The 18,826-nt window shown below is 42.4% G+C and overlaps 1 long non-coding RNA gene across 1 annotated transcript; it reads right to left on the bottom strand.

The window, feature by feature from the left end:
• Positions 1–782: 782 nt before the first annotated feature.
• On the bottom strand, positions 783–15,068 carry LOC115831186. The gene is made up of 4 exons (XR_004026691.1): positions 15,059–15,068; positions 14,651–14,657; positions 9,155–9,161; positions 783–859 (listed from the first exon to the last, which is right to left on the bottom strand). It is a non-coding gene; the product is annotated as an uncharacterized LOC115831186 (long non-coding RNA).
• Positions 15,069–18,826: the final 3,758 nt, after the last annotated feature.

Below are 18,826 nucleotides of genomic sequence, written 5' to 3'. Positions count from 1 at the left end.
GTAGAGATAGGGTTTCACCATATTGGCCAGGCTGGTCTTGAACTCCAGACCTCAAGTGATCCTCCTACCTCGTCCTCCCAAAGTTCTAGGATTACAGGGATGAGTCACCTCACCCGGCCCCCAACTCCATCTTGCTTCTAATTTCCAAGCTGTCTTTGTTCATTCCTGAGTGCAGGGTGAACTAACTTTGGGAGGAACTTAGTTTATAGTTTATTATTATTATTATTTTTTGAGATATAGTTTTGCTCTTGTTGCCCAGGCTGAAATGCAATGGTGCGATCTCAGCTCACTGCAACCTCCGCCTTGCAGGTTCAAGGGATTCTCCTGCCTCAGCCTCCCATGTAACTGGGATTACAGGCATGCACCACCACACCTGGCAATTTTGTATTTTTAGTAGGGATAGGGGTTTCACCATGTTAGCCAGGCTGGTCTCGAAATCCCGACCTCAGGTGATCCACCTGCCTCGGCCTCCCAAAGTGCTGGGATTACAGGTGTGAGCCACCATGCTTGGCCAATGGTTTATAGTTTAAAACAAAGGCCCTTTCCCAAAACAAACCCTTTTCTTGCCTGGGGACTAGATGGCCTTTGGAGGACTAACAAATGAGCCAAAAGATTAAAAATTATGGTTTAGGAGTCATGCAGCTGGAGGCTACAAGATTCTGACCCTCCCAAATTGCTCCTGGGGATAACATCACTATTGTAAAGCCTAAAATCTGTGCTTGAGATATTTTGCAGACCCTGCACTTGATGGATCAGCTGGTACCATCCAGATTGATAAACTGGCTCATCTGATCTTGTGACCCCCGCACCAGGAACTGACTCAGCGCAAGAAGACAGCTTCGACTCTCTATGACTTCATCTCCGACCCAACAAATCAGCAGTCCCGGCTCACTGGCTTCCCCCAACTCACCAAGTTGTACTTAAAAACTCTGATCCCCAATGCTGGGGGAGACTGATTTGAATAATAATGAAACTCCGGTCTCCTGCACAGCCGGCTCTGCATCAATTACTCTTTCTCTATTGCAGTTCCCCTGGTAAATTGGCTCTGTCTAGGCGGCAGGCAAGGTGAACCCATTGGGCAGTTACAAGCCACTATGCCTGGCTAAAAATTATGTTTTGAATAGGTAATACATTTGCATGCTTCAAAAATTCCAAAGGCCAATTTCCCTCACTGGAGGCATCTTCTGTGGACTTTGAGAGATACACATATCAATCCATACAGCAAGAGAAGTATAGTGTATACACTATTCTCTATCTTTCACTAAACAATGTATCTTGGAAATCTTTCTATATCAGTACAGAAAGACCATAGCCAAACAGAAGTTTTTGCATGTTGTCATTGCCTTATCTTCCTAATCTCCCATTCTTTCCTTAATCTATTCTAATATGGCTTCTGTATCATCTAATGGAATCGCTATTTTCTTTTTTTTTTTTGAGACAGAGTCTCATTCTGTTGCCACGCTAGAGTGCGGTGGTGCAGTCTCGGACCATTGGAAACTCTGCCTCCCAGGTTCAAGCGATTCTTCTGCCTCAGCCTCCCAAGTAGCTGGGACTACAGGCATGCACCACCACACCCAGCTAATTTTTGTATTTTTTGTAGAGACGAGGTTTCACCATGTTGGCCAGGATGGTCTCGATCTCTTGACCTTGTGATCCACCCACCTTGGCCTCCCAAAGTACTGGGATTACAGGCATGAGCCACTGCTCCCGGCTTAGAATCACTATTATGTTCAAGATCACTAAAGACCTTCAATTGCCAAGTCCAAAGGACTAGACTGCGTGCCAGTCCTTATCCTATTATACTTCTTGGCAGCATTTGATACAGCAAACCCTATCTTCCTCTTAAAACACTTTATTGCCTTGTGGAGAATAATTTTCTGTGAAGAGAACGAAGCATAGGACACAGGGCTTTTCACTGGCACCTGCTCCTTCCAAGGACATACAAGGAATTCTAGCCATGAGTTCACAAGGTCATGTAATTCTGTATAATTTGCAAACTATTTTTACCACAGTCAGTCAAGACCACTGTCTATTTTCACTCTCACCTCCTCTTGATCACATTTCTTTCTGCATTTTGGGATCCAGCTCAGGAAAGTTGAGTTACAAACATTTAGTTTGGATTTGGTCATACCAGTGTGGTCATACCATATGGAAGGAGTTCCAGGAATATTCTTTCTACCTCTGCACCATCTCACCCAGGGTTGTGACATGAAGTTGCAAGGCTTGAGGTCATATGATAACATCAACATTTCTATGGCATTCTGCTCTGTGAGTACATAAAATTGGGGGCCCAGCAAGGTGGCTCATGACTGTAATCCTAGCACTTTGGGAGGCTGAGACGGGTAGATCACTTGAGCCCAGGAGTTTGAGACCAGCCTGGCCAACATGGCGAAACCCTGTCTCTACAAAAAATACAAAAAATTAGCTGGTCATTGTGGCACATGTCTGTAGTCCCAGTTACTCAGGAGGCTGAGGCATGAGAATCGCTTAAACCCAGCAGAAGGCAGAGGTTGCAGTGAGCTGACTCATGCCACTGAACACCAGCCTGGGTGACAGAGCAAGACTCTGTTTCAAAGCAAAAAAAAACTGGGGAAAAACAGTGTTTGAAACACGTAGAACCAGAAGCTAATCTGTAAAAAATTCTTCTAATTTGAAGCATATAAACTTGTAAGCAGAAGAATTAGATTCTCATTGACAGCGTATCAAATTAGAAATCCTCTTCTGTTAGGAATAAACTTTTTTTTTTTTTTTTTTTGAGATGGAGTTTCGCTCTTATCGCCCAGGCTGGAGTGCGATGGTGCAATCTTGGCTCACTGCAACCTCTGCCTCCCAGGCTCAAGCAATTCTCCTACCTCAGCCTCCCAAGTAGCTGGGATTACAGGCATGTGCCACCATGCCCAGCTAATTTTTTCTATTTTTAGTAGAGACGGGGTTTCTACATGTTGGTCAGGCTGGTCTTGAACTCCTGACCTCGGGTAATCCACCCGCCTCAGCCTCCCAAAGTGCTGGAATTACAGGTGTGAGCCACCACATCCGGCTAGGAATATACTTGATCATGTAGCATATATATCTAAAAAAGTACTGTTTTTAAAAATGGACATGAGGCAAAATAAAATTTGTCAGAATTCCTGTTTCTAGGGCAGAAACCTGAAGAGTACTACAATGAGTATACACATGTATGAAGTCATGGGTTTTATTTATTTGTTTGTTCGTTTGTTTGAGATGGAGTTTCACTCTGTCACCAAGGCTGGAGTGCAGAGGCACAATCTCAACTCACTGAAATGTCTCCCTTTTTGGGTTCAAGTGATTCTCCTGTCTCAGCCTCCTGAGTAGCTGGGATTACAGGTGAGCGCCACCATGCCTGGCTAATTTTTTGTATTTTTTGTAGAGATGGGGTTTTGTTATGTTGGCCAGGCTGGTCTCAAACTCCTGGGCTCAAGTGATCCACCTGCCTTGGCCTCTCATAATGTTGGGATTACAGGCATGAGCCACCACACCCAGCCTGAAGTCATGGGTTTTATACATTCCAACATATGGGGTTGCATTTTCTAAAATTTATTATTTATTTATTATTACTTTTTTCCTTAATGTTGTGAATAAAGTTTCGGTGCACAAAAGAAATAGCACTCGAAAAAAATTTTCTTTTTAATTTTCAGCAAGGCAAGTTACTTCTATAGAAGGGTGCGCCCTTAGAGATGGAGCAATGGTGAGCGCACACTTGGACAAGGGAGGGGCAGGGGTTCCTTATCTCTGACACACGTGGCCCCTGCTGCTGTGTCGTTCCCCTATTGGCTAGGGTTAAGATCACACGGGCTGAACTAGTTCCGATTGGCTAATTTAAATAAAGTGACGGGGTGAGTGGTTGGGCAGGAAAAATGGTTATGCAGGGTGGAGAATGAGTCAGGGCGGAGCAGGTAGCAAGCAGGTAATCGGAATGAGTCAGGGTGGAGCAGGTGACTGAAATGAGTCAGGGTGGAGCAGGTGATTGAAATGAGTCAGGGTGGAGCAGGTAATCGAAAAAGTTGCTTTATGAGGAAGTTAAGTTTAAAAGTAGAAGGCAAAGAATTGGACCTACTGACATATTGATTCTTTGAAAAGAAACTTAGAACTCATATCTATCCATGAATAAAGATGAATTCTCACTATGTTGCCTAGGTTGGTTTTGAACTCCTGGACTCAAGCAATCCTCCGGCCTTGGCCTCCCAGTGTTAGGATTCCAGGTGTGAGCTGCCGTGCCTGGCTAGATTGCATTTTAGTATATTTGTCACATCTTGTTCTTCAAAATCTCCTGGTTCTAGATGAAATAGCACAAAAACTGGCATCAGAAAGTGAAGTGGTCTGAAGAAACCAGACACAGAACTCCTGCACTTCTTCATCAGTAAGTCGATGTATGCAATATATAAGGAATTTGACTGCACAATTATATTGTTCTATGCAATGTAGTAGCAATTTGAAACACATTTGAATTACTTTTATATATGTCTTAGTTTTAGCTTTTTTTTGTACTGATGATCATTTCACTATTCAACTATGATGAGGAGAAGGCCTCCTTGTGGAAATCAAGAGAGAAGACAGAAGCTTTAAAATACTTTAAAGTTGTTGTAATACTGTTACAACAGAAACTAAAAGCTCTGTTAGTTGCAATCAAGATTAGAAAAAACCATTTTTTTTTGACAGGGTCTCATTCCATCACCCAGGCTCGGGTGCAGTGGTGAAATCATAGCTCACTGCAGCCTCAAACTCCTGGGCTTAAGGGATCCTCCTGCCTAGCTTCTTGAGTAGCTAGGACTACAGAGGGGTGCCGCCATACCTGACTGGGATTAGCAAAATATTCTTGATAGCCAAAAGAGAAAATAAGAATGACTATGATAATCAAGATACCCAAACAGGAAATAGAAAATGGAATAAGGAAGATGAAAGTAATAATAAAGAAAAAACAAATTTTGTATAGTCAACAGAACATACAAGAAGGTCAGCAGGCGCTTCAGTTTGGTGAATTCATTGATTTTTTTTTTTATGTGTTCTCATCTGAGAATTCATTGATTTTGATAATTGCCATGATCTTTCATTGTGGTCCATTATGATGAGCAATACTTTTATTCAGCACTGAATAATAAAAAAGTTTGCTTTTTCAAATTCTTGATCTATTAATATTTACAGAGGAGCAAACAGAACAGCTCATGAAAAAACATGTTTCTCAAAGACGTATCTATTTAGAATGTTTAAAAATGGTCAAACTGGTATGAGAACCTGCTTAGCCTATTCTAAGACTGAAGGTTGCATTTATCACTTCGTTAGTAAACTATTTTCAACTGGGCAGGCATTACAACAGATGGGTTTTGGGGCTGGATAAATACATTAAGAAGTTTCAAAAGTCAAGTACATTCCACAGAGCAATTAGGAGGCCATGTTTACTTAGAATACATGTAAATCAAATAAAATGCACTGACTAATTTCTTGAAAAATAAAACATAATGCTACAAAGTGTAGCCGTAGTTATTAAATTTTTAAATAAAAGTTGCTTCAGAGGTCATATTAAAAAAAATAGTGTTCTTCAGACAAAGGTACTTTCATAGGGATCATTGAACTAATTTCTGGATTCTGTTCTATTTTTGCATTGTGACTTGGAAAAAAGTCAATATAAAAGAACAAATGTAACATCTAAAAACTTATGAAAGGTTAACAATATGTACAAAATGAAATAGTTACTGTTACTTTCTTTGAGACAGGGTCTCACTCTGTCACTCAGGCTGGAGTGCAGTGGTACAATCTCAGCTCACTGCAACCTCCACCTCTCGGGTTCAAGCAATTCTCCTGCCTCAGCCTCCTGAGTAGCTGGAATTACAGGTGCCCTCCACCACGCCCAACTAATTTTTGTATTTTTAGTAGAGACAGGGTTTCACCATGTTGGCCAGGCTGGTGTTGAGCTCCTGACTGCAAGTAATCTGCCTGCCTTGGCCTTCCAAATGCTGGGATAACAGGTGTGAGCCACCACACCCAGCCTATTCTACATTATTAATAGAAGCACTCATGAGCCATTTTTCACTTTGGTTAATTGAAATCTATTTATTTGCGACTTTATTCGACAATTGCAAGCTTCCATTGAACAGTATTCATGATCTGTTGTACTATTATGCAACTTTTAGGAAAGGTGAAGATAAGGAGCTGGAGTCGGCTCGGTGGCTCACACCTGTAATCCCAGCACTTTGGGAGGCTGAGGCAGGCGGATCATTTGAGGTCAGGAGTTGGAGATCAGACTGGTCAACATGGTGAAACCTTGTCTCTACTAAAAATACAAAAATTAGCCAGGCATGGTGGCAGGCACCTGTAATCCCAGCTACTCGGGAGGCTGAGGCAGGAGAATTGCTAGAACCCAGGAGGCAGAGGTTGCAGTAAGCCAAGATTGCACCATTTCACTTCAGCCTGGGTGACAGAGCAAGACTCTGTCTCAAAAAATAATAATAATAATAATAATAATTATGAGGAATTACAAGCATTTTGGCGGAGAAAAAGCTGCCCTGAGAATAACTAAAGTTGTTGGTGACTTCCACATTTTGCAAGTTATATTTTCCCTCTTGAGTTCTTTATATATGGAATATTTTATTTCATTTTATGTTGCAATACCATCCTGACACTCAACATATGTGGAATATCTTAAATAAACATGCCAACTTGGATTTTTCTGTAGTAAGTCTAAGTGTAAGGAGATTGCCATAGATGTTCTAAGCTTTGCAAGATGAATACAACATTTTAAGGATTCTAAAACATTTTTCAGGCCAGGCGCAGTGGCTCACGCCTGTAATCCCAGCACTTTGGGCGGTGGGCAGATCACAAGGTCAGGAGTTCGAGACCAGCCTGGCCAATATAGTGAAACCCCGCCTCTACTAAAAATACAAAAATTAGCCGGGCGTGGTGGTGGGCCCCTGTAGTCCCAGCTACTCGGGAGGCTGAGACAGGAGAATAGCTTGAACCTGGGAGGCAGAGGTTGCAGTAAGCCGAGATCGCACCACTGTACTCCATCCTGGGAAACAAAGTGAGACTCCATCTCAAAAAAAACCAAAAAGCAAAAAACAAAACAAAACAAAGAAACCAAAAAACATTTTTGAAAGACTCAGAAGAGAAAGGCTAACACAACCCAATGAAAAGAGTTTATTTAAAATGTTAATGGGCTGGGCGCAGTGGCTCATGCCTGTAATCCTAGTGCTTTGGAAGGCTGAGGCAGGCAGATTGCTTGAGGCCAAGCGTTTGAGACCAGCCTGAGCAACATGGTGAAACCCTGCTTCTACAAAAAATACAAAAATTAGCCATGCATGGTAACACAAGCCTGTAGTCCCAGCTACTTGGGAGGCTGAGATGGGACTTGAGCCCAGGAGGCAGAGGTGGCAGTGAGCAGAGAACTTGCCACTGTACTCCAACCTGAGCAACAGGGTGAGACTCTGTCTCAACAAATAAATAAAATAAAATAAAATAAAATAAAATAAAATAAAATGTTTATGAAACTAGAATGTGCACTTTTAATTGCCATTTGGAAAATGTTTTGCAATATTTTAATAAAATAAGTGAGAAATTACAGACATCTGATTTGGACTTATATAAAGGATATTTTCTTGTATCATTTAAAATTAACATAAGTAAATATTAATAATATAGAAAAAATTCAGAATAAAAGATAAATTGGAAACAAAAGTGATAGACAAATTTTTCTGATATTGAGAAGCAAATCACAAAAAATTTGCAGATTAAACCAAAAGCAGTAGCACGTTAAGAAGAAGAAAAATATTTTCAATAGATGTAATGAATAAACTCACAGATTTTTTTGAAAATCTCACTAATGGAGGCAAATAAACACATTGGAAAAAGATTTAAATTTCTTGCTAATTTACATGAAAAACTGACTTTGATGAAGCTAACATAACATCTAATATGACACCATACAAGGACATCAATGACAATTAGTTAGTGAGTGTTGTAAATTCAAAAAGCATTTAAGACAGTTACTACAAAAGATAACTTAAAATCCCAAATAACTTACAGATTGTAAACTTGATAGATGTTTTCCAAACTTGACATCATTCCTAAAAATATACATGACATTACAAATGATGACTTGTGAAGCTGAAAGAAACTTGTAAATAATTCATAGTTATTTTATTTTATTTTTTTGAAACTGAGTCTCGCTCTGTTGCCCAGGCTGGAGTGCAGTGGCACGATCTCGGCTCACTGCAATCTCCACCTCCTAGGTTCAAGTGATTTTCCCGCCTCAGCCTCCCGAGTAGCTGGGACTCGGGACAGGTGCATGCCACCACAGCTGGCTAATTTTTTGTATTTTTAGTAGAGACGGGGTTTCACTGTGTTAGCCAGGATGGTCTAGATCTCCTGACCTCACGATCCACTCTCTTGGCCTCCCAAAGTGCTGAGATTACAGGCATGAGCCACCGTGCCTGGCCTCATAATTATTTCAAAGCCAAACAATCAACAATGCTAGAGGAAAGATTAAATTATCATTCTATTCACACCATAAACAATTACATTGCAAAGATATAGCCATATGAAGCCAAAACATGTAAAAAAAACTTATTATGCCGTGATGTTTTTTCTCATTCTAAGTAGGTGTTTACTCTGAACCTAATTTTATTTTAATAACTTTGCATCTTTTAAATTGAAGCAGACTCTGGCCAAGCTTGGTGGCTCATGCCTATAATCCCAGCACTATGGGAGGTCAAGGCAGGAGGATCGATTGAGGCCAGGAGTTCAAGACTAGCCTGGGCAAAATAGTGAGACCCTGTCTCAAAAAATATTAGAAATAAATTCCTCTGGTGGATGCTGAGGTTTAGGAAAAAAAAGAAAAATTAAAAGTAAAAATAAAAGAAAATAAAGCAGATTCCTCCCAAATAGTAAAACCATGAGACCCACACAATGTGGATCTGTCCCCATTGGTTTCCATGATGGCCACTACCTTGGTTTTCCAACTGACTCCTTACCTCCTCCCCTATTTAATTTCTACCAGGTGTTGTGCCCCGGGCTCTTTGCTGGGGACCTTCCTCTGCCCCAGACACACTTTCTCCCTTGTCACTCTCTGTGGCTTTAATTTATTTATTATTATTTTTTAAGACAGATGGGGGGTCTTGCTATGTTGCCCAGGCTGGTCTTGAACTCCTGAGCTCAAGCATTCCTCCTGCCTCGGCCTCCCACAGTGCTGGGATTACAGGCGTGAGCCACTGCACCAGCCCAAATGCTGTTTCCTCAGCCTGTGACTGTAAATACCAGCTACAGTTGACTCTCGAACAACAGGAGGTCAGCAGTAGGGGGTAGGGACTTGGGGTGCCAACTTCACTCCGTTGAAGATCTGCAAATAACTTTTTTTCTTTACAGATGGGGATTCTTGCTCTGTCTCTCAGGATGGAGTGCAGTGGTGAAATCATAGCTCACTGCAGCCTCTAACGCCTGGGCTCAAGGAATCCTCCCACCTCAGCCTTCACAGTAGCTGGGATTACAGGCCCAACCCGCTGCACCCAACCACATATAACTTTTGACTCTTCCAAAACTTAACTACTAATAGCCCATTGTTAACCAGAAGCCTTACCTATAACATAACATTGATAAACCCATATTTTGTTTGCTGCGTGTGTTATATAACTGTATTCTTACAATAGAATAAGCTAGAGAAAACAAAATGTTATTAAGACAATCATAAGGCAGAGAAAATATATTTACTATTTATTAAGAGGATCATCATAAAGATCTTCATCCTCATTGTCTTGGAAGAGGAGGGGTTGGTCTTGCTGTCTCAGGGTGGCAGAGTTGGAATAAAATCCATTGTAAGTGGACTCATGCAGTTCAAATCTGTGTCGTTCAGGGGTCAACTGTATATGCAGGCTGGCTTTAAATATCAGGCTTTTAACCCAGCCTTTCTTTACCTTTGAACTCAACTCCAGGCAGCCTATTTGCCTATTTGAGTATTGGATCTCTAATAGACATCTCAAATGGAATGTGTCCAAAATAGAACTCTTGACACCCACTAAAGAAAATTAATGAACAACTATTCCTTCCTTAGATTTACCAATGTGGGAAATGATGCCAAAACCACTCAGTTGCTCATGTCAAAACCACCAGTGGTCATCCTTGACTAATTGCTCTTTTACTCCCTTTAATTCCAATTCATTACCAAGTCCCATTGGTTCTTCTCCCACACCTATTCTTTTAGCCATCCATTTCTCTCCATCCTTGCTGCTAATAACCCTAGGCCAATCCACCATCATTTTTCCTGAACACCTGCAAACAGCCTCCAAGCTGGTCTCCCTGCCTCTCCTCTCACAGTGCAGTCATTCTCCACAGTCACAGCAATGAACCAAAGTTAAATAATGACCTTTCCTTGCTTAACAATCCCCCTCAACAACCCTCCTTTCTCATCACGCTAATAAGAAAGTTCAACTCTTTACTTTGGCCTGTGAGGCCCTCTGTGGTTTGACCTTGGCTCGCCTTTCCAAAGCAATCCTCCATCACACTCCTTACTAAATACATTCTAGTCCCAGCAGTCTTCCTGCTCCTAGAACCCTCCAGGCTTGTGGTGTCACTATAGTGACTCTGAACCAGGTGTTTCTTTTGCCTGGAATGCTCTTTCCCCATGGCTCATTCCTTTTGGTCATTCAGTTATTGGCCCAAAGGATAGCTCCTTAGGGAGCTCTTCCCTAATCACTTATAAGAGTGGTTCTCTATGAGGGTGGTACCACTCCCTAGCAGGCATTTAGGAAATGTTTGGGGACATTTTTTTTTTTTTTGAGATGGAGTTTCACATTTGTTGCTCAGGCTGGAGTGCAATGGTGCGATCTTGGCTCACTGCAACCTCTGACTCCTGGGCTGAAGTGATTCTCCTGCCTCAGCCTCCCAAGTAGCTGGGATTACAGGTGCCCACCATCACACCTGGCTAATTTTTGTATTTTTAGTGGAGATGGGGTTTCACCACGTTGGCCAGGCTGGTCTCGAACTTCTGACCTCAGGTGATCCTCCTGCCTCGATTTCCCAAAGTGATTACAGGCATGAGCCACTGCATCCAGCCATGTTTGGGGACATTTTTGTTGGTCACAATAATTGGGGGTGCTACTGGCATTTAGTGACAGAGTGGAAAGGGAGGTCAGGAATGCTAGATGTCACACAATATACAGTAGAATCCTCCCAATGAAGGACTGCCCTACATACATTTTTTTGTAAGAGTACAGCTACCCTACTCTCTCTCTCTCTCTCTCTCTCTTTTTAAAAGAGACAGGGTCTCACCATGTTGCCCAGGCTGGAGTGCAGCGGATATTCACAGGCAGGATCGTAGGGTACTGTAGCCTCAAACTTCTGGGCTCAAGTGATCCTCGCCCCTCACCCTCCCAACTAGCTGTGACTACAGGTACATGCCACTATACCCGACAGTACTACATGACTTTAACTATTCCCCTGGACAGCCATGTAGGGAAAAACCTGTACCAAGAACCCACTCCATAGAGCCACAGAAATCTAATGGCTAAGTATTTTTTGCTTAGTTATAGCAGCCACTGAAATTTTTGGAAATGCAATTATCATGTAAATTGATGAAAGATAATCCTTTGTTTTGTTTGAAACATTACCTAGAATTGTTCCTTTTTTAGATAAATCATGTCATCAAGGGCAATGCCTCTGATAATATTTGAGTCCTTCGTAACACTCCTATAATCAGTGGACATTTGAGGTTATTACATTCACAGTGACTCACTGTTTGGAAGCAAACATCTGACAATCTCATTATGTCTTCAAGTATAGTCATGCCCAATCATTTACATACTGAAATGCTTCCTTTATTATAAATATGTCCTCTTATTTCTCTTTATTATAGTTAGGAATATATATACAGTATTCCTAATACATGTATATGGATATATTTAAACCATGTGCATATGTAGACTGTATCATCTATGAATTTCATTTTAGAATCACAAACTCTGTTATAAAATATGTTATTAATAAAGGCTATTGGGTCTGATAGAGTTGAAAAATACTGAGTAGAGAGTAGAATGGTGGTTACCAGGGATGGGGGTGGGGGTGTGTGGGAGTGGCTGGGGAGATGGTGGATATGAAATTTCAGTTAGGTAGAGGAATAAGTTCAAGAGCTCTATTATACAACGTGGTGACTAGAACTTATTTATTTATTTAATTTATTTATTTTTGAGACAAAGCCTCCCTTTGTCCAGCCTAGGCTGGAGTGCAGTGGCACAATTATGACTCACTCAAATATTACCAGCGGCATTGCCCTTGACGACATGCTTTACCTAAATAAGGAACAATTCTACATAACGCTTAAAACAAAACAAAAGGTTATCTTTCATCAATTTACATGATAATTGCATCTCCTCAACGGCCTAGGCTCAAGTGATCCTCCCACCTCAGCCTTCTGAGTAGTTAGAACTGCAAGCACTCACCACCATGCCTAGCTAATTTTAAAATTTTTTGTTGGCGGGTAGGGGTCTTCCTGTGTTCCCCAGGCTGGTCTTGAACTCCTGGGGCTCAAGTGTCCTCCTGACTTGGTCTCTGAAAGTGCTGGGATCATAGGCATGAGCCACCATGCCTGGCCCAATGTGTTGTATTTTAAAAAATTACTAGGAGAGGCCGGGCGTGGTGGTTCACGCCTGTAATCCCAGCACTTTGGGAGGCCGAGGCGGGCGGATCACGAGGTCAGGAGACAGAGACCATCCTGGCTACGGTGAAACCCCGTCTCTACTAAAACACAAAAAAAATTAGCCGGGCGTGGTGGAGGGTGCCTGTAGTCCCAGCTACTCGGGAGGCTGAGGCAGGAGAATGGCCTGAACCCGGGAGGCGGAGCCTGCAGTGGGCCGAGATCGCACCACTGCACTCCAGCCTGGGCGACAGAGCGAGACCCCGTTTCAAAAAAAAAAAAAAAATTGCTAGGAGAGTAGATTTTAAGTAGATTTTAAGTGTTCTCACCACAAAACAATGATAAGTATGATGTGAGGTAATGTGTATGTTAATTTAGTTTGACTTAGCCACTCCCCAATGTATATATATTTCAAAACGACTTGTTGTGAGATAAATATACACAATTTTTATCAATAACTAATTAATAACAAAATAAAGTATGTGTTATGAATAGAGGCTGCTGGATCTGGCAGTATTGAAAAATACTGTCTCTCCGTATCACCTCACTTTACTTTATTAAAATTTTTTTAAATTTTTTCAGTCTTTGTTTGAAACCTTATTTTGTTATCATAGCAATTATCACTAGCTGATAGCTTCCTGTTAATTAATTTATTGGTTTGATTGTTTTCTGCTTCCCCACACTATAATGTAAGCTCTGTGATATTAGTGACCTTATCTTTTTTTTTTTTTTGAGATGGAGTCTTGCTCTGTCAACCAGGCTGGAGTGCAGTGGCTCGATTTTGGCTCACTGCAAACTCCACCTCCCCAGTTCAAGGATTCTCCTGCCTCAGCCTCCTGAGTAGCTGGGACTATAGGCACATGCCACCACACCTGGCTAATTTTTGTAATTTTAGTAGAGATGGCATTTCACTGTATTGTCAGGCTGGTCTCGAACTTCTGACCTCAGGTGATCCACCCGCCTCGGCCTCCCAAAGTGCTGGGATTATAGGCGTGAGCCACCGCGCCAGGCCTATCTGTCTTATTTAGTGTTTGTGTGTGTGTTTTTATTCTATTTTTATTTTAAGTTCCAGGGTAAATGTGCAGGATGTGCAGGTTTGTTACATAGGCAAATGTGTCCTGTGGTGGTTTGCTGCACCTATCAACCCATCACCTAGCTATTAAGCCCAGCATGCATTAGCTATTTTTCCTAAAGCTCTTCATCTCCCCTTATTTAATGTTTTATCCTCAGTGCCAAGAACAGTGTCAAGCACAGAAGTTGGCCTCAATCAATGCTGATCGAATGGATGAGGGCATACGTAAATTAATGAATGAATGGAGACAATGGTGATCGTGTCTGTCTTCCTGTTCAGCCCCTTGGATTGAATTTGACTCCCTCTAGTTGAAGAGGTAAAGATAAGAAACTGACAGGAAGGTGTGGTGGAATTCTGCGTATGAGGTAAAAACTTTTTTTTCGAGATTTTGAGAGATTCTAGATGTAGACAGATCTGTTTTTGGGGCTCAGGTGAGAAGATGTAGCACAAAATTGGGGAGGGGGTCAGTTTCCTTCCCTCTGTACTGCTCCCAGGGTTCCCCTGGTACTCTGAGGACTGGTAGCTTTGGTGGCTTCCAAAAAACCTTGGCAGAGCTTCTGTGGTTAGGAGAAGCCCATGATGTGCGAAATCCGGAGCCTAGAGCTACTATCTTGGCTGTAGGCACATGCGACGCTCCCCTTAGGGGCCCTCCAGAAACTTGTGTCAGGGCAGGTGAGTTAGGTTTGAGCAGCAAGTAGGAACTGAAGGGTACATCGTGAGTCATGGCCATTTGGGCACCAAAATTAACTCTGACCTCTTTTTGACTGCATAGGTTGATGGGGCAAACAAGATACAGATTACATATACATAATGTCATTTTAAGTCATCCAGATCTTTAACATAATCTGTAGATATCGTTATATAAGAGAGAATATTGAGCTATTGACATTTGTGTTGTCTCTCACCTGTCCTTAATTTGGAAGCATCGTAGTTGTGAATGTCAAGACCTCTCAGCTGGGGGATCCTGTGGGAGCTGAAATTCAGCCCTTGCTTCACTCATTAAACCTCATGGGCTTCTTCTGCCTGGAGAAATACTTTTTCTTTTTTCCTCTTTTCTTTTTCTTTTTCTTTCATTTTTTTTTTTTGAGACAGAGTCTCGCTCTGCTGTCGCCCAGGCTGGAGTGCAGTGGTGTGATCTCAGCTCACTGCAACCTCTGCCTTCCGGGTTCAAGCAATTCTCCTGCCTCAGCCTCCCGAGTAGCTGGGACTACAGGCATCTGCCACCGCCCCGCTAATTTTTGTATTTTTAGTACAGACAGAATTTCACCATATTGGCCAGGCTGGTCCCCAACTCCTGACCTTGTGATCCTCCCACCTCAGCCTCCCAAAGTGCTGGGATTACAGGTATGAGCCACCACGCCTGGCCAATACTTTTTCTTAATTGACATGCAAATACCATCTGCTTACCAAGCCTCGGCGACTGTGGCTACCTAGAGGAAACATTTTTTATTGGCATGAAATATTTAAATGAGTGAATGGGATCCTCACCTTAATTCTTCTGACAGTTTCCTCCTGTGCACCTTTCTTTCTTTCTTTTTTCTGTTTTTTGAGACAGAGTTTCACTCTTGTTGCCTGGGCTGGAGTGTAATGGTGTGATCTCAGCTCACTACAACCTCCACCTCCTGGGTTCAAGTGATTCTCCTGCTTCAGCCTCCTGAGTAGCTGAGATTACAGGCATGCGCCACCACGCCCAGCTAATTTTGTATTTTTAGTAGAGATGGGGTTTCGCCATGTTGGTCAGGCTGGTCTCGAACCCTGACCTCAGGTGATCCACTTGCCTTGGCCTCCCAAAGTGGTGGGATTACAGGCATGAGCCATCGTGCCCGGCCTCCTGTACACCTTTGAGCCTCTATGATGATGATGTCTCTTTGCATAGCTAAGGCTGAAGTGGCAACTATGCCACGAGCACCTGGTAAAGAGAGCAAGCATAGTACAGTGCTCCCTGCATGGACTTCAGAGCCTGGAGTACCTGGGTAAGGATTCCAGCTCTGCCATTTACCAGCTAAGTGACCTTGGGCAAGGAGTTTAATCTTTCTGTCCCTTAGTTTCCCTACTTGAAAATAGGGACGAGGCTGGGTGCAGTGGCTCACTTCTGTAATGCCAATACTTTGGGAGGCCGAGGCTGGCAGATCACTAGAGGCCAGAAGTTCAAGACCAGCCTGGCCAACATGGAAAAACCCCATCTCTACTAAAAATACAAAAATTAGCCAGGCATGGTGGCACACACCTGTAATCCCAGCTACTTGGGAGGCTGAGGCAGGAGAATCGCTTGAGCATGGGAGGCAGATGTTGCAGTGTACCTACGATGGTTCCTGTGACAAAGCGAGACTGTCTCAGAAAAAAAAAAAAGGATGATAACAATAATACTTCTCTATTATGACTGTGAGATTTAAAATGAATTAACCTATGTGAAGTGTGATATCTGACATATAGAAACCCCATAGGTGTCACTGCAGCCGGGCAGCTGTGGCAGGCCATTCAAAAAAAAAAAAAGAAACTCCATACAAAGGTTAGCTGTTGAGGTATCCTTTTCTTATTTAGCCTCGCTTTTGAGATATTTAGAAAAAGTAGTGCTGCCTGCCTCGTATGGTCACCATCACAACAGCTGAACGCAGTTATCAGGGGCTATGATGTGCGGTGTCCCTGCTAACCATGGTGTGACTGCCAGCACTGCTGACACCAGCCCTGCCGACACCAGCCCTGCCAAAGGAGGAGACACAGGTGAAGCCTGTGACAAGGGCTCTACCTCTGGTTGCTTAAGCAGCCCTCAGCGGAGTATCCCATTTCTATCAAAGCCGCATGAATTGATTCTGTGAGAGCCTCGCTCTCCCTCAGTGCTCCGTGGAGGTGCTGGTGAATCTTCCTGATCATTCCAGAGGACAGCTGAAGGTGGAGATGCTGGTTACAAAGTTTCAGGAATGTTCAGGAAGTAGGAAATGATCGAGGTGAAGTAGAATGTAGGTTTTATTTTTAAATAATGGAAAGAGGAAAAAAACAATGATAGTATTTACTAGTGGCTATTATGGCTAAAAACAGAAATGATTATGGAAGACAACAAAGAACCTAAAGGAAATCATGTCAATCAATCGGACAGTATTTACTGTGCATCGACTTTGTGCCAGCATAGTGCTCTTGGTAAGCTCATCTTCATTTTTCATGTCATGGCTTGCATAGAAAATGATGGTATTGCCAGGTGCAGTGGCTCATGCCTGTAATCCCAGCACTTTGGGAGGCCGAGGCGGGCGGATCACGAGGTCAGAAGATCGAGACCATCCTGGCCAACATGGTGAAACCCCGTCTCTACTAAAAATACAAAAATTAGCTGGACGTGGTGGCATGCGCCTGTAGTCCCAGCTACTTGGGAGGCTGAGGCAGAAGAATCGCATGAACCAGGGAGGCGGAGGTTGCAGTGAGTGGCGATCGCACCACTGCATTCCAGCCTGGGTGACAGAGTGAAACTCCATCTCAGAAAAAAAATAAAAAAGAAAAAAGAAAGAAAATGATATTGTTATGGACCCTGGGGTAAATTGATTAAGCAGACCTGGCCAGAAACACCAATCAAGGGGCTCTCACGCAGACCGTGCCTGCCTATCCTGAGATCTGAGGGGGATCAGTAGCTCCATTTGCCTGTAACCCTTTTATAGCACAATAAATTGTTGTTGGGAAGTTCTTAGAAGAGATCAATAAGAGCCAGATAATTGACAAAAGTTTCATGGAGGTGAAGGGAGAATTTTGAAAGCTGGGTAGGTTGGAGGGATGGTATTGACAGGAAAAGATATTCCAGCAGAGGAAATAACATGACCCAAGGCAGGGTAACTGGGGTGAATGCAAGGTCTATGTGGTTAAGGGGAGGGCTGGAAACAGTGGCAAATGGCAACAGAGAGTTGATGTTAAAATGTTGTGGGATAGATGCAGACGAGACCCAGAATAGAGAAGGCCTAGAAAACTAGAACATTCAGGCTCAGGGAAGAAGGTGGTAAATATATTTTTAACTTATTTTTTTTTTGAGACGGAGTCTTGCTCTGTTGACAGGCTGGAGTGCAGTGGTGTGATCTCTGCTCACTGCAACTGCCACCTCCTGGGTTCAAGCGATTCTCCTGCCTCAGCCTCCCGTGTAGCTGTGATTACAGGTGCCCACCACCATGCCCGACTAATTTTTGTATTTTTAGTAGAGACAGGTTTCACCATGTTGGCCAAGATGGTCTCGATCTCTTGACTTTGTGATCTGCCCGCCTTGGCCTCCCAAAGTGCTGGGATTACAGGCATGAGCCACCATGCCTGGCCAGTAAATATTTTTTTAAAGTCTATGTGTTGGGGAGAATGAGGAAACAGACACCTCTGTACAATGCTGGTGCAGTGTAAAAGGCACAGCCTCTTCGGAGAAAATTTGGCAGTATCTAGCAAAATTACAAAAATGCACGTGTTCTTTGACTCAGGATTCCACTTCAAGGAATTTATAGATATAGATAATGTACAAAGTTATTTACTATGCCAATCTTGTAATAATCAGGATTAGAAACAAGATTTGAAAACAACTTTTGAATGTCCACTAATAAGGGGTTCATTAAATAAAGTATGGTACATCCATATAATGGAATACTGTGTGGCTATACAAAAATAATGAGAGCTGGGACACGCATCTGTAATCCCATTCACCTGGGAGGCTGAAGTGGGAGGATCACTTAAGCCTAGGAGTCTGAATCCAGTCAGGGCAACAGAGTGAGACACCATTTCTAAAAGAAGACAAAGAAAAGAATGAAAGGTGAGAGAGGTGTATGTACTATATGTTTGCACATATATTAAGTGGAAAAAGAAAGGGACAGAATACAATGTTTAGAATGTTCACAAGGGCACAAAAAGCAAGAGAAGGAAGGTATGTGTGTGTGTGTTGTTTGTTTATGTATAAAATAAAGAATACATAAAAAAACTGGTAAGACTGGTTGTTTCTGAGTCAGGAAACTGGTTGCTAAGGGACAGAAGTGGGAGGAAAACTTTTTATAGCCATATCTTCTTCTTCCAAAAATTTGAACTCATGTGGGTCTATTATGTATTTAAAAATTAAAACAATTAAAATAGAGAAAATCCCTTGGACTACTAAAAATAAAAAAAAAATAGCATTTGTT

The sequence above is a fragment of the Nomascus leucogenys genome, chromosome 18 (genome assembly GCF_006542625.1).
Source record: "Nomascus leucogenys isolate Asia chromosome 18, Asia_NLE_v1, whole genome shotgun sequence".
Classification (NCBI taxonomy): domain Eukaryota; kingdom Metazoa; phylum Chordata; class Mammalia; order Primates; family Hylobatidae; genus Nomascus; species Nomascus leucogenys.
This window is presented reverse-complemented; position numbering and strand designations above follow the sequence as displayed.